Below are 14,056 nucleotides of genomic sequence, written 5' to 3' on the forward strand. Positions count from 1 at the left end.
GAGCATTAAATTTGGTAAAACGGGTATCAATCGAAAGCTGACTCTGCACTGATGACGAAAATACAAATTTTATTCCGCTCGCGGCCCTGGAACCCCCACAATCAGCCTCGAATTTTTCACTGTTATGGAGGTTGGCATTGGGACGTAACAATGCTTTCTGACTCTTTTTCTCTTGAGCTACTCTCTCGTTTCGCCAGACAGCATTGTTGCGTCATGAGCTACTCTCTCGTTTCGCCAGACAGCATTGTTGTGTCCCAATGCCAATCTCCATAACAATGAAAAATTCAAGGCTGATTGTGGGGGTTCCAGGGCCGCGAGCTGAATAAAATTTATATTTACGTAATCAGTGCAGAGTCAGCTTTCGATTGATACCCGATTTACCAAATTTAATGCTCGGCAAGCCGGTCAAAAATGACCGTCAAATTGCCTGTAGCCAAATGGAAATTGTGACGTGATACAATTTCACTGAGCCGTGAGATTTGCTTGTGTCGACACCATATAGGACACTATGATGTGACCAAATACTATTTTATTCAAATCCTAATTTTTTGACGGCAATAACTCCGCTTCTACTGGTCGCAATTGAACCAAATTTGAAGAACATCGTTTTTATAGACAACCTTATACTTTCATGGGGAGAACAGAAAATTTCAAATTTTTCGGTATTTATTTTTATATAATAAATCGAAACTTTCTTCTCCCGTAGCAAGCCGGCTACTGGTTGCAATTGAACCAAATTTGGTGTGTAGGCTCAAGGTATGTAACCCAACAATTTTATCAAGTAGCCAGTACGATTTGAGAAAAAAACGAATTTTTGAAGACTCCTAAGGAGCAGGGGTGTACGAGTTTTGAGGAAACGTTAAAAGGGTGTACCACGTCGAAAAAGGTTGAAGAGCACTGGTATAATACATCTTCCTTGTTCACGAATGTTCAGTTTATGTCATGGTCCTTGCACAAATAAAAAGTAATCGTTCTTTCACAAAGAAATCGATTAGATATGGGAAGTAGTCAATTACGATTACGATTACTTCGCAAGTTTTTCGAATGTAATCGATTGCGATTACGATTACTTGAAAATGCTGTAATCGGCGTAATCGATTACGATTACTAATTGCGATTACCGCATGTATGATCCTTATACATAAAGAGTAATAAGGTTCAACAGTCTAATTAAGCTTAAATTAGGCTGCATAAGGAATATCGTAAGACATACGGCTTGGAGTATTTGATTTTGCTCTGCAGAGGGTGCTCACCGCTCAGTGCTCATCTGCTCAAGCTAAACCGGTAGAGTTCGGAGTATTACAAAGTTTGTAGTACAACGGCGGTACGAACACGAACCAGGCAAACTTTTCCTATGGATCAGCAAGTTTAGTGGAATCACCAATATGTTATATATAGGCCTATACCTGTACGTAGGATCTAGACTTGGCCTGAGATCATCAGTCCAAGAACAGGAAAGCGTGTCTAAGCCTAAATTGTGGAGTTCGCATTACAAACAGGCCATTGCACAGGTCAGTAGATAAACTGCTCAGTGACATTTGAATTATTTGAATTATTCCACGTCGGAAAAAGTGAGAAACATGGACAATTTTCATTCTCACTCATCCGGAATTTTCATTCGTACCGTTCGCACCACGCTTGCCGTTCGCACTCATCCGGATTTTTCATTCGCACCATTCGCACCACGCTCGTCATTCGCACTGAATTTTTTTTCATTCGCACCAGTGCGAACGGTCACACAGGTTGAAAAGCACTGAGCTGGACTATTAGGATCCAATTGGTAATATGGCCGTGGACTGGATGAAAAAATGAATCGACCTCGACATGACTCTAGATATGACGACGTCACCAACAAGAACGCCTTCCCCACTACTACAATCGCTATTGTAAACAGTCAAACACTTATTCATCATTCCTTTATTGATCGTAATTTTGGTTTTATTATAAATTGTTTAGGAAATTAGGGCGCTTCGAAGAGAACTGACTCTCCCAGAGAAATGACAAATCTATTTCGTTACTGAGTACAATGATAAAATCTGATATAATCCGCTTTGTAACTATTAATATCAGGGAAGAATACAAATGTTTGTCGGCATGACGTGCAGCTACTCCCCACTCTCGGAAGTTTCCTTACCACGAGTCCACGACTATGACTATGTTTGACGACTGCACATTGCACAAACTCATATATTACATCAATGGATAGAATGGATCGTCTCCGTGAAAATGAGCTTGGGTCAGTGTGATATAACATATGATGTTACTTGTGCGGCTCTTCATTGCTCCAATGATCTTCCTGACGATATTGACGCTGCTGCTTGACAATACTCTTCATTGCAGAAGACGACTGCAGAAGACGAGGAGGACTGCTTCTTTCTGGAAAATGCTTCGCTATTCATCGTAACGCAATATTTTCTTTCACTCATGACGAAGCAGTTGCGGAATGCGCAAAAGACGGAGCTCTATTGGCTGAAATTCATGATCGAGCTCAACAAAGAACGTTGTACGAATTCGCTCGCACGAAGATACCAGCTGGTAGACAGCGCGACTACCTATGGTTGGGGATGGAATATAAACACTCGGTAGTTTCCGTAACTTCTTACTAAGCCATGCAGTTTTCGGACTAAGCCGTTACCTTCGCGTGGAGAGTCACTGTAATTTCTATCGCGAGATTAATCAAGTCATCTCTAATCATGCGACTTCGAGTCAATTTCAAATCAGCAAAAATATTCGCTACAATGTTAATGGTCGATTGTGTCGAGCCGACCATGCATAAATCACTCGTTATATCTGAAGTGCAGTCAACGCTGGTAATAGCGAACTCTTCGCAATTAGTGGAGATGTTTATAAACTGAGCTTGATGTCTGAGTTGTGCGTTTCATAGTAATCTGGGCTCCACATTCACGAAAGTAATTTATTAGAAATCGCTGTGAAGAATTATTGAAGTGAACAAATTTTTATAAAGATGACATGGTTTGTTTGATTATATTGGAAGCATGAAAATCAATTTACCGCAATAGCGATCCCGATTCAACCCTGCTGACATTGTTCATCTTTCTAAATTCAAATTGTCTGCATATAAAATTTTGAGAAAATTAAGATTGTGCATACCGCAATGAACAGCGGTAAACACTATCGCACAGCCCAGGGATGGGCAATATTTTCCTCCGTGGGCCAAATGAGAACAATAAATAGGTTGGCGGGCCGAGTGAAAAAATGTAGCTCCAGCGTATTTTAGTTTTGTTTCTAAATTACAATGTTAATACATGCTGCTCAGTGAGTGTATTGATATTAGGTAATGAGAAAGTGTTGGTTAATTAAATATATATATATATATATTAGCTGTCATGATTCGAAACAATGTTAAACATGATACATTGCAGCTCTCTTTAAACCCCTATCCACGTCCTTCTATTAAGACTCTAAAACAGTGGTTCTCAAACGTTTTTAGGCACGCCTCCATTTATGAAAGTGAACAATTAATTACGCGCCCACCCATTATGATATCACAAAATATTAAAAAATGCAACCAGAATGCTAGCAATCCCAACGGATAGTTTGATTCCATGGAAGATTATGGCTGCTGGTGAGGGAATTATGAAATATCAAACCCGGACAATACAAAGAGCCACAACTATAAGGTGGGGGTATATCGCGTAGAGGTAAAAATTTTTTCAATAAACTTTTGCTTCGCGCCACCCTTCTGATTCTATCTCGTCTCCCTGTTCGAGAACCACTGCACTGAAAGGTATATGCTAAAGTGCAAGGCTTATTTTCTTGGTATCTGCCTTCCGAGCAGTGTGCACTGTGCAGGTTGAATAGCCTTTATGTTGAGCGAAGCTTGCAGTTTTTCTGAACTTCGCACTACCTTAATCGAGTGTGTCGTGCATTTGCCATATGATCGACTTCAATTAAAATCCCTAATCTCAGCGACGTGCTCGGTAAAAACTGAAAGGATGGGTTTACCCCTGACTCCAGTATGCGATATTTAGTGCTCTAAATTCGAAACCTAAACCTTCTTAAAACTTCAGTTTTCGGCTTTCGTTTTTTTGGCATGCCCGTTAATCCTTTATGGGTGATAGCTATGATGAGTCATATAGTAATCGCGAGCACTGATTGTCTTGTTTTACGAATTAGGGATTTGGAAACATATCACGTCACTAATTGAAGCACATGCCGTACAATGCGTAATGTGACAATTTCAACAAGGAAGGTTTGAGCTAAATTATATGGAAAGAGTGATTTCTTGTGACTTCCACTGTTACTCATACTTGACCACATTGCCTTTATATTATGAATCTGGGTTACGCATGCCAGGTACGTAGGCAGCGTATTCGTGGCATATAAATGAGCTGGCTTCAAAGTAAACGAATTTCCTCTTCATTTAATACAGCCTATCGTTTTAGTCATTCATATGGCAAGTCTGACTCGAGTAAAGTTTTTCGTATGACTTGACTTGACTCGAATCACTTTGGAAAAATCACTTGACTTGACTTGACTCAGAGCTCCAGAAATGTGTACTGACTCGTGACTCGTAGCAACATTTACGAGTCAATTTCAATTCATCAAGTAAACGGTGTCAAATTAATACGCCGGTGTCACTTGTGAGAGAAACCGATCATTCACTGATTGTACGTTACATTGATCCTCCATTGTTACATCAGATATAAATTGACCGCAAAAGAAACGATCACAGCGTACGTTGTCGTAGAAGCAGTAGATTAATCTAATACCATGCGTCTCTTTTTCGGTCTCTGTATTCTGTCTCTGTTACGTGTAGCACGTAGATAACATGGCCTATAAGATTTTACGGCGAGATTTGATGAGTCACTTTCACTTATTTAAGGGGTGGTGAATCAGAATCTGGTGTTATTTTTGCTCTTTCACATTACGTTTCTGAGATAATGTATATGTCGATTACTACGACTTTTTCGGGGTGAGCAAGTAGATTTTGCCTACTTGCAATACTTTATTAATTATTTACCTAATTATTTACTTTTTCAATTTGGATTTTGAACAGTAGAATGTAGTTAAGAAATAAGATTGCAGCACTCCCATGAGTTAAGTTGTCATCAGAACTGCGCGAAATAACCCCTGAATCACAGTAACTGAATATACGAAGATTATACCAATAGGTAGTGTCCTTATACATATCCCGATATCCGAGTTGAAAGATCTTCATATTTTGTATGTAGCCACCTGCGAGTAACTGCTAAAAGTATGCGACCCCGCCCTCATAAAATATACTTACCGATTCTGACTTTGGTACTTCTCATACATCTCATCTTCCTCATCCACTTGAAGCAGTTTTGACATGTCTCACAAACTTCAACTTCTTGTAATCGAGTAGAAATGTAAGGCGGTATTTGTTCTACTTAAGTAGCAACGCTGATCCCTTCGACCACTTATGGTTCACAGGAAAATACTACGGCAAATATACGGCAGAAATAGCCGGGAAAATGTAAAGATGATTATAATCAAAACTGCCCAGCCGTTTAATCATACCAAACACAATCGAACAGCTTCAACACATGCTCCGTCCTAGAATCGATGCGTATTTAATTCTGCTATGAAGTGACACAAACGTTTGTTTCGAGCTGCCAAAAATAGTCTGCATTCCAAGGATGAGCGGATTTGGAATTTCTATATCCTAATCCAATCCAAATCCGAAGCTTCAATTCCTAATCTAAATCCTAATACATTACTTTTGTATATTCAAATCCGCGTCTAATCCTAATCCGATTCTAACTTGAAATTCAGAAAAAAATGCTAATTTATGCAAGGGAGGATTTGGAAATTTTTCTTTCACAACCAATAATTCTCTTGATTTAATAAGACTTAGCATATGACTACACCTCTCATGTTCATTGGCACCGAGTGTGCCATAGTGTAGTGTACCATAAGTACATTGATAACTGATATGAGTAAAGTTTGTCGCTATTCGTCACACGACATCAATCTCCCATAAAATCGGTAGATACAATGCAAATCCTAATCCGTTCAGGAAAAATCTTCAATCCAATCCAAAGTCCGACAAAATCTAACAAATCCGGGTTTTTGAAATCCTAATCTTAATCCATGCTCATTTGCTCGATTTCCGTCCATAATATACGATGCAAAAGAAGATCTACACATCATGACAATAAAAAAATAGTTCAGAAACAGCTTCTCTCGATTCTGATAAACTGATAGATGATATCAAAACTGGACAAGAATTAGCATGATACGCATGCGCGCTCAGGTTACCAGGATAAACAGATTAATGAGGATAAACTCGTTCAAGTTATCATGATAAGCAGATTGGTTCTTTGCAAAAGCAGACATCCTGCGTCTTTTAATGTTTTGAAGCGAGCTTATAGGATCCCACCTCGTGCGAAAGTGACATATTCTTTTCTACCATATGTATGAACAATGTAATGTTTCTTGATGCAAATTTTTTTTTTCCCGAAATGACAGTGTGCTTTGTCACAAAATGTAATGATCGATGAATTTTGCTGGGCAGATGTATGATGATAACGGTCGTAACTAAATTAAGTATGAAGCAATTGAAGAAAATTTGTACCATGAGCCATGTTTAAAGATATGATAAATGCTAACAACTGAAACTGGTTGCGACAACTTACCTTATAAAAAGTAGGAAAAAGGTCCCGACTAAAAAAAGAGAACCACTGGATTAAAGTGTACCGGAAACTCAGTCATTCGATTACACAAAATCCCAGGTTTCATCATAGAGGATATCAATAACAATTTTACGAAATCAGAAAAGTTGGTTGATCAGTACTTAAAACAGCCGATTTCGCTAATTTTGCTGTAAAATTTGTTGAGTTGACTAAAAAAAAAATGTCATCACATTCGTTCGAACCACGAATTTTCCGTTCGAACGTCCGTCTTTGTTATTTAGTGTCTTTTATGCCCATTTTCGCTCGAATCTGTCCATTACCTTAGATGTAAAAGCTGCAAAGGAGGACGAATTGCCAAAAAGTAGGACATTTAGGCGTCCTCGGAGGACATTTTCAAAGAACTCAAAAAGGAGGACAAATCCTCCTAAAAAAGGGCGTGTTAATCATACTGTAACGCCCCTAACAAAATTCTAAATTTATGAAATTCATAGCAAAAATATCGTACGTGATAGAACAATTCTTAGCTTAGTGTCGGACCAGTGTAATCAGCACACTGCCCTGCTCAAGCAACCAATTGACAGTCAAACGAAATTGATGAAGAGAATGCACCGTTGCATAAAGTAAAAAGTTTTGCTTGTGCTTGGGCATATACACGAATATGTGTGAGGATCTCAATATTCTGCGGACTGAGGCAAAAGGCGCTATAAAATACTACTTTCGAAAAGACGATTGAAATAGTGGCAATTAGAAACTATTTAGTTGATGCCAACTTCGACAAGTCGGTTCAAGAATACAGGCTAATATCCAACAATCCGAAATAAACACACATCGTAGTGTTAATACCCAGCAGGGTTGTAATGACTCGAGTGATGACTCGACTCAAGTCCGACTCGAGTCACGATTTTCTGATGACTCGACTTGACTCGAGTAATTTTCTCAAAATACGGAAATGACTCGACTCGACTCGAGTCAATCTGTGTATTGACTCGATTTGGACTCGAGTCATTGCGCATGACTCGATCCAAGTCATTGACTCGAGACTCAGACGGCCGAGACCGACATTTCATTGCAATTCCGAAGCCATCACACTATTGGGATTTCGTCTGGGGGTACTGGTAATTGAATATGCTATCAGAAACTGCTAAAAGTGAGGAAAATTGGTATATTATGAATGCGAAAAATTCGATATCACCACACAGAGTTATAAAAAGTGGGTTTACCAATATTTTAACTGGAAACTGAGCAGTCTTGGACTCAGACTTGGACTCGGACTCGAGTCATAATTCCATGACTCGGCCTCGACCCTCTACTCGCTGACTTTGACTCGGACTTGACTCGGTGGTGAATTGAAATGACTCGACTTGACTCGAGTCAAAACTATAAAAGTGAGATTGACTTGTGACTCGGAGCCTTGTGACTTGGTTACAACCCTGATACCCAGTAAACAAAAGTGTATATATTCAATGCCGAACCCGGCGAAGACAGTGCAGGAGAGAAGTGAACACACCGATTTTGACATTGACACTACAGTAGTGACGTGCGTTCCAATGAGGCAGGTGAGGCAGTGCCTCACCTGTCGTCAGAGCGAATAAGTGAAAATTGTGAAAACCCTCCATGAGTCGATGATTATTGATATTTTATATCGATGTTCTGTTCATAAATAACTGAATTTGAACATTTTTTCACACAACATCATCAATTTTCATAATCATTATTCAAAAATACAGCGCGAAAGGAGAGTTGCGGCACAGGTGAGGCACGGACGGCTCGTGCCTCACCTGCGACAATGCAATTCATCATAAATAGCTCGGAATTCTTAACAACTTGTATCAATCAAATGCTATCAGCACACTGATTCCGAAAATCCAAATATTAACAGTGTCAGACCACTAGAACCCCCTCAGAATCGCCAAGGAAATTGACAATCGGCTTTATTTAAAACAATGCCATCGCACAAAAATAATTGTAGCAGCCCTCGTGCGCCCCCTATCCGGGTCCGCTATCGGTCATGCTCTGTCTATTCGGCGGAGACCATAAGCTGGTTCGCTCTCTCGGGTTGCGTCGGCCGTGCGGGGCGGTCGACGGTATTTGTGGTCGGGTAATTGGTTCTTGGATCTGTATAGTCTGTCGGGTTGCGGGATATTTTGTGTGCTGAATAAACCTCCATACTGGACAAAGGCCTCTACACAATGGCCAGGTGAGGCACAAACGAATTTGCCTCATGCACTACTCGCTAACAATTGGACAATCGCAGCACAATGAAACGCGCTATCGATTTCGTAATACAACATTCTTGACTGCCTTGTAGGAATTATATAGTAGCGATGGCCAATACGTAATGCGGAGCAAATAGATTCCCTGACCTGTTATTTATTTTCCGTTAAATTGTGGTATGTGATAGCTATTTGCATAGGCTGCTTTGTCGTTGCTTTATGCTTCGAATAATTTATACCGGTACTACAAGAGATAGTATTTATTATCCGTCTAAACTGGCCCATTTAGCACAATAGCGTATTGTATTGTATATGTATTGTATAATGTGGAATTGCAACGGCTATCAGTGTGCGAAAAAAATGTTCTCCATATCCGTTGCTGTTGTTATTCACATTTTGGATTTCTTTATCAGGTAGGCTACTTTACTTGCGTGTGTGTGGGTGAGGGGGGGGGGGTTCCGTGCGTCACCAGCCATGAACCTCACCGCTCGTCACTGCACTACAATGACGCGGCACTTCTGATGTACAAAAACTGGTCGCTTTCGAATTGTTCTTCTTTCCATCGATCGGCCAGAAAGATTGGTGTCAGCGTTATTAACAATCAAATTGCGCTTGATTATCACGCGGCTTCGCTGTGAAGTTACTTCTGCCTAGCTTTGCCCGCTCCGTGTTCGTGAGCACTTGAGTTTGGAGTGATTGTGCTGTCATAATCTATCCGATGTTGTTTATCGCTGCACACTTAAAGTTTGAAATATATTCCTTCCGTACCGTTCCGTTGGAAGGGGATATGAATGAGGTTCTTCGTTTAGATACGTTGAGCAAGATATATTTCGGGCTATTATAATTAGGGCTGGGCACAATGATTCGAGTACTCGAATCTGAATCGAGTAATAATTTAAATGATTCGAGTCGAGTAGTAAAAGACGATTTTTTCAAGTACTGAAATTATACGCTCCTCGCAACTGTAAGTTAAGTTATCAACGAAAATGATAATTTCGATACTGTTTTCAACTGTGGAAACCTTGAAACCTTGATTTGCCGCATCACAGCTTACGAAACATAGTACAAAGCTACGAAAACTACTGGAAATAACACATTTCCGAAGTCATGATCATCCCACAACATTTTCACAAAGTGCATGAAATCGGAATGGCAAAAAAAACGAAGTATCTTTAATGTAACCTAATGCATAACAGGCACTAAATTATTTGCGGTGGCATAAAACGATCATATTTGAAGTTGGACATATTATATTCTGTTATGACGTCATGGTCAGTGATACTCGAATACTCGACTCGACTCAAGCATAATACGTGATTCAGAATCGAATCACTCAGGCACTCGATTTTGCCCAGCAGCCCTAATTATAATTTTTTGAATGCTTGCTTCGATGTGTATTGATAGTCAAATGACGTTTCGAATAGCAATTCAGTCTCATTAATTGCTTGTTTGCGTTAGGCTTTTGAAATAGGACTTGTTAAAAATCAAGGGCGGCCAACTTCTCTAGTCGGCGGGCCGGGTATAGGAGGATTAAGTACTTGGCGGGCCGGATTGCTGAATGGATACACTATTCTCCCATTTATCCACATATACAACGAATATATCGTATTTAATGAATGCATTTGAACGACAGCAATGTCACTTCAAAGCCATTTCTCGTCGATAGTGACGGAGACAATGTGGTTTGAGAATAGCATTGTCATACAGGCGCCACCATGTCTGCTTCTTCTATCCGATTAATCAACACACGGTACGACCGTTAATTAGGACTTCAAGGCGTTCGATAACACCGGTTGCCCAAATATACCAAGATATCAATTCATTAGAGTTGAGTAGGTGACGAGATAGCGTTGTTGTTCAACTGTGTGGCCTAGTTAATCTCGATATTGGATTCATGCGGCCCGCGTCCTCTACGAAATTTGACAAGTGGCCTGCGACCAGTTTTGCGTTGGCGACCCCTTGCATAAGCGGTGTCTTTCAAAAGCCTAGAAGTGTGCCGTGCTGCAAGTCGGCGGTTACGAAATCAAAAATAGGAAATACTAGCATGCTGTGAATGACCATTGTAGTCGACACCATGATTACCACAAATGACATTAGGGTTGAGTACATCGTAAATGATGATAATGCAAGTCTTCTCGCTTGGACGAACTTACGCGTAAGCTCCACTCTCGCACGCTGCGTATAGTAAGCAAGTAGTGGGCAACCTCGGCAGACTGGGGCCGCGGGTCACATTAGCATGTAAGACGGAAAATTGTCCGCGGGCCAGCCAAAATCCCTTCGCGTTCACATCGAATCCTTTGCAAAGGTTCGCATTCACATCAAGTAGGGCCTTTCAGGAGTTCGCCCAATCCCTCATTTCCATCTACTCGTAATCGTAATCGACTACTGAGACATTTTGCTGCAACCGTGATCAGCGTTTCCGCAATAATCGTACTACCTATTTCCGTTTTTGACAGACTTCAACTCTGCTATACCGATCAGGAATTGAAAGAGGTTCGAATCAATTTCAATGGACTTCATCAAATCCAACATCTTCGTCGTCACGCAAGTACATGATCATGAAGATAAGAAATGACGGAAGTTCCGACGGATATTTTAATGTCCCAATATCTAACGTTTATCATGGAGTGATGTGCGAGAAAGAAACCTGATCATTCGTTACAACTACAGAAGAAACGCTGCCGACGATCCGCTGAGCGGAGAAGTTGATCTAAATATGTACATTGTTATATTAATGCGATTTCGATGCAGCAAATAAAATAATAAAGTGAATATGAGTCGCAAAGACGAATAAATGACTTGAAGCTTCAAAATGTTTCAATTGCGCAATGTGTACTTTTGGAATTCATAGTAATCAGACGTGGCCAATAACGAAGTCCTTCTACTTTTGTGAAGTACTCAAGTACAAAAATTACCCTAAAGGTGGAAAACCTGATATATTCCACCTTTATTACCAAACGGACACCAACCACTCTTATCAAGATAACCTTGAATATTCCGTTACTGTATGTCCTGTACTGTGAACATGCGCTGGACGGCGTCCTATAACATTGATCTCGAGATATATTATTGTGATAATGAGTTATCACGAGGGCAAGTTTTTGCTGTACTAATATCGCGAGAAAGCTCCATTTAAATTTAACAAAAGTTTCATTAAAAAGTTGCATTTATAATTTTTGTTGTTTTATTAGGGTATGAGCCTACTCGAAAGGCTCCGTTGTATAAACTAGTTCCTGCAGATCTGTCAAATTTGTTACTTCGTCTTTTAACGGTCTGACGAAACCGCCCAAAATTACATTTTCCCGGTACACAGTAAGGAAATTACGCAATGCGGGAATAATTTTCCCCGATATTTCCAAACAGCATATCGATAACCCCTCCCCCTAAAACAAGTAGAATATTACACCACAAACCCCCTACGTCTGCAAACTTGACCCAAGGCATTACAGAAAAACTCACTCTTGGCGACTTTAACAAAATCAAAAGCCTGAAGAAGGGGGCCCAGTGAAAATGTAATTTTCGGCGGTCTCGCCTGGGCGTTCGTGAAATGGGAAACTATTTCAAATTTAAACGACAGAATAAACAAATCGATCTATTTACATAATATTCGGGCAGCGTCGTGCTTGTCAGAGGGGAGTTGAACTTCTCTCTATTGTGTCATAGATAACACTGAGATTCAGCCAACCCATCATATAGCTCGTTGTTATGCAAATGAAAGGGAGTAGAATCATACTAGAAATAGTTTATAGCAGTGCTCTTCGACCTTTTTCGGCGTGGTACACCCTTTTAACGTTTTCTCAAAACTCGTACACCCTGTTCATGTAAAACACCCAAGTCGGTAATGGGCTAATTATCATAAGGATTAGCAAGCCATAGGATACTTCGATATGGGAGTCGATGCCTCTTCATGGACAGCGCAAGAAGCAAACTTCACAGACCCATGTAGCCGAGCTTTCATGGATCTGGATATCCAGCTCTGGCGTGAAACCGGCAAGCGAAGGATTCATTTTCGCAGCACAAGACCAATCGCTTCCTACAGAATACTATCGCAAAAGAATTCTAAAGCAAAACACGGACGGCAAATGCACATCTCATGTCAGGCTGTGGTGCACTTGCAGCTACCGAATAGCCTACACATGTAGACACAATAGGATTGGACACAAAATTCATCTTGAGTTATGCAAACATTTTAACATCACCACTTGGCCAAAAAATTGGTATGCATGCAGCCCAGCACCAGTGACAGAAAACGACCAAGTAAAAATTATGTGGGATGTACAAGTTATAACTGACCGCAAAATCAGGAGCAACCGCCCGGATATGATAATCAATCTGAAAAAGAAAAGAGAATGCTTATTCATTGAACTGGCCGTCCCAGCTGATCAAAACATACTAAAAAAGAAAAATACTCGAAATACGTAGAGCTGAAAATGGAATGTGAGAAAACGTGGCGATGCAAAATCAATATCGTACCGATCGCCATTGGCGCTACAGTAGTCGTAGGGTTACCATAATTTTGTGAAGCAACTTCCGGGCACTCTTTAGCGCCTACTAGCGGATTTAAAAATGAGGTGATACTTTTTCTGTCGATATGACGTCACACTAGCAAAGCATTGCTCATCGACTGTATACAGCAGTGGTAATGTTACGCGAAGGTCTTCGAGGTGGTACGCGAGTAGATTCTGTTTTTTTTTCGACCGAAGTGAGTTATTAGTTCAGGTGGTGTTTATTTTGAGTTTTTGAAGCCGCCATCGTTTGGGTAAGGTCGTCGTCGTTGGTGGGGGCTATCCCGCCAGTGACGGCCTACGGCGAAGAGATCTATAGTCGTAAAGTATTGGGTTTCTTACCAAACCATATTTCGTTTTAGTATATATTTGACCACAAGAATTTCAAATAGATCCACTACAGAAAAAGAACATAGGTCAGGAATCGGGCCATCTGTAATGCAGTGTTGGGATCAAGTCACTACCTTCGAGTCACGAGTCATTTCGAGTCATTGCACATTTTGACTCGAGTCAAGTCAAGTCAATCAGTTTTCGAAGTTGACTCGAGTCAAATCAAGTCACTAGATTTCTGGGCGTAACTCGAGTCAAGTCGAGTTAAGTCAAGTCAAGTCACGAGTCAAGTCACAATTCAAGTCAAGTTGCCTTTTCGAAGTACGAAGCATGATTACGTCATTGAACATTGCTAGCTGTCTGAAAAACAGATTGAGTGGTCATTGAT

At 40.4% G+C, this 14,056-nt stretch overlaps 1 long non-coding RNA gene across 1 annotated transcript; it reads left to right on the forward strand.

Annotated features, from left to right (window-relative positions):
* The first annotated feature begins 2,411 nt into the window (after positions 1–2,411).
* Positions 2,412–11,631, forward strand: LOC145436933 (uncharacterized). Its single transcript, XR_013914498.1, has 2 exons — positions 2,412–2,582; positions 11,290–11,631. It is a non-coding gene; the product is annotated as an uncharacterized LOC145436933 (long non-coding RNA).
* The last annotated feature ends 2,425 nt before the right edge of the window (positions 11,632–14,056 follow it).

Source organism: Botryllus schlosseri, chromosome 4, assembly GCF_051294905.1.
Source record: "Botryllus schlosseri isolate E-star chromosome 4, Bs_hap1, whole genome shotgun sequence".
NCBI classification, from domain to species: domain Eukaryota; kingdom Metazoa; phylum Chordata; class Ascidiacea; order Stolidobranchia; family Styelidae; genus Botryllus; species Botryllus schlosseri.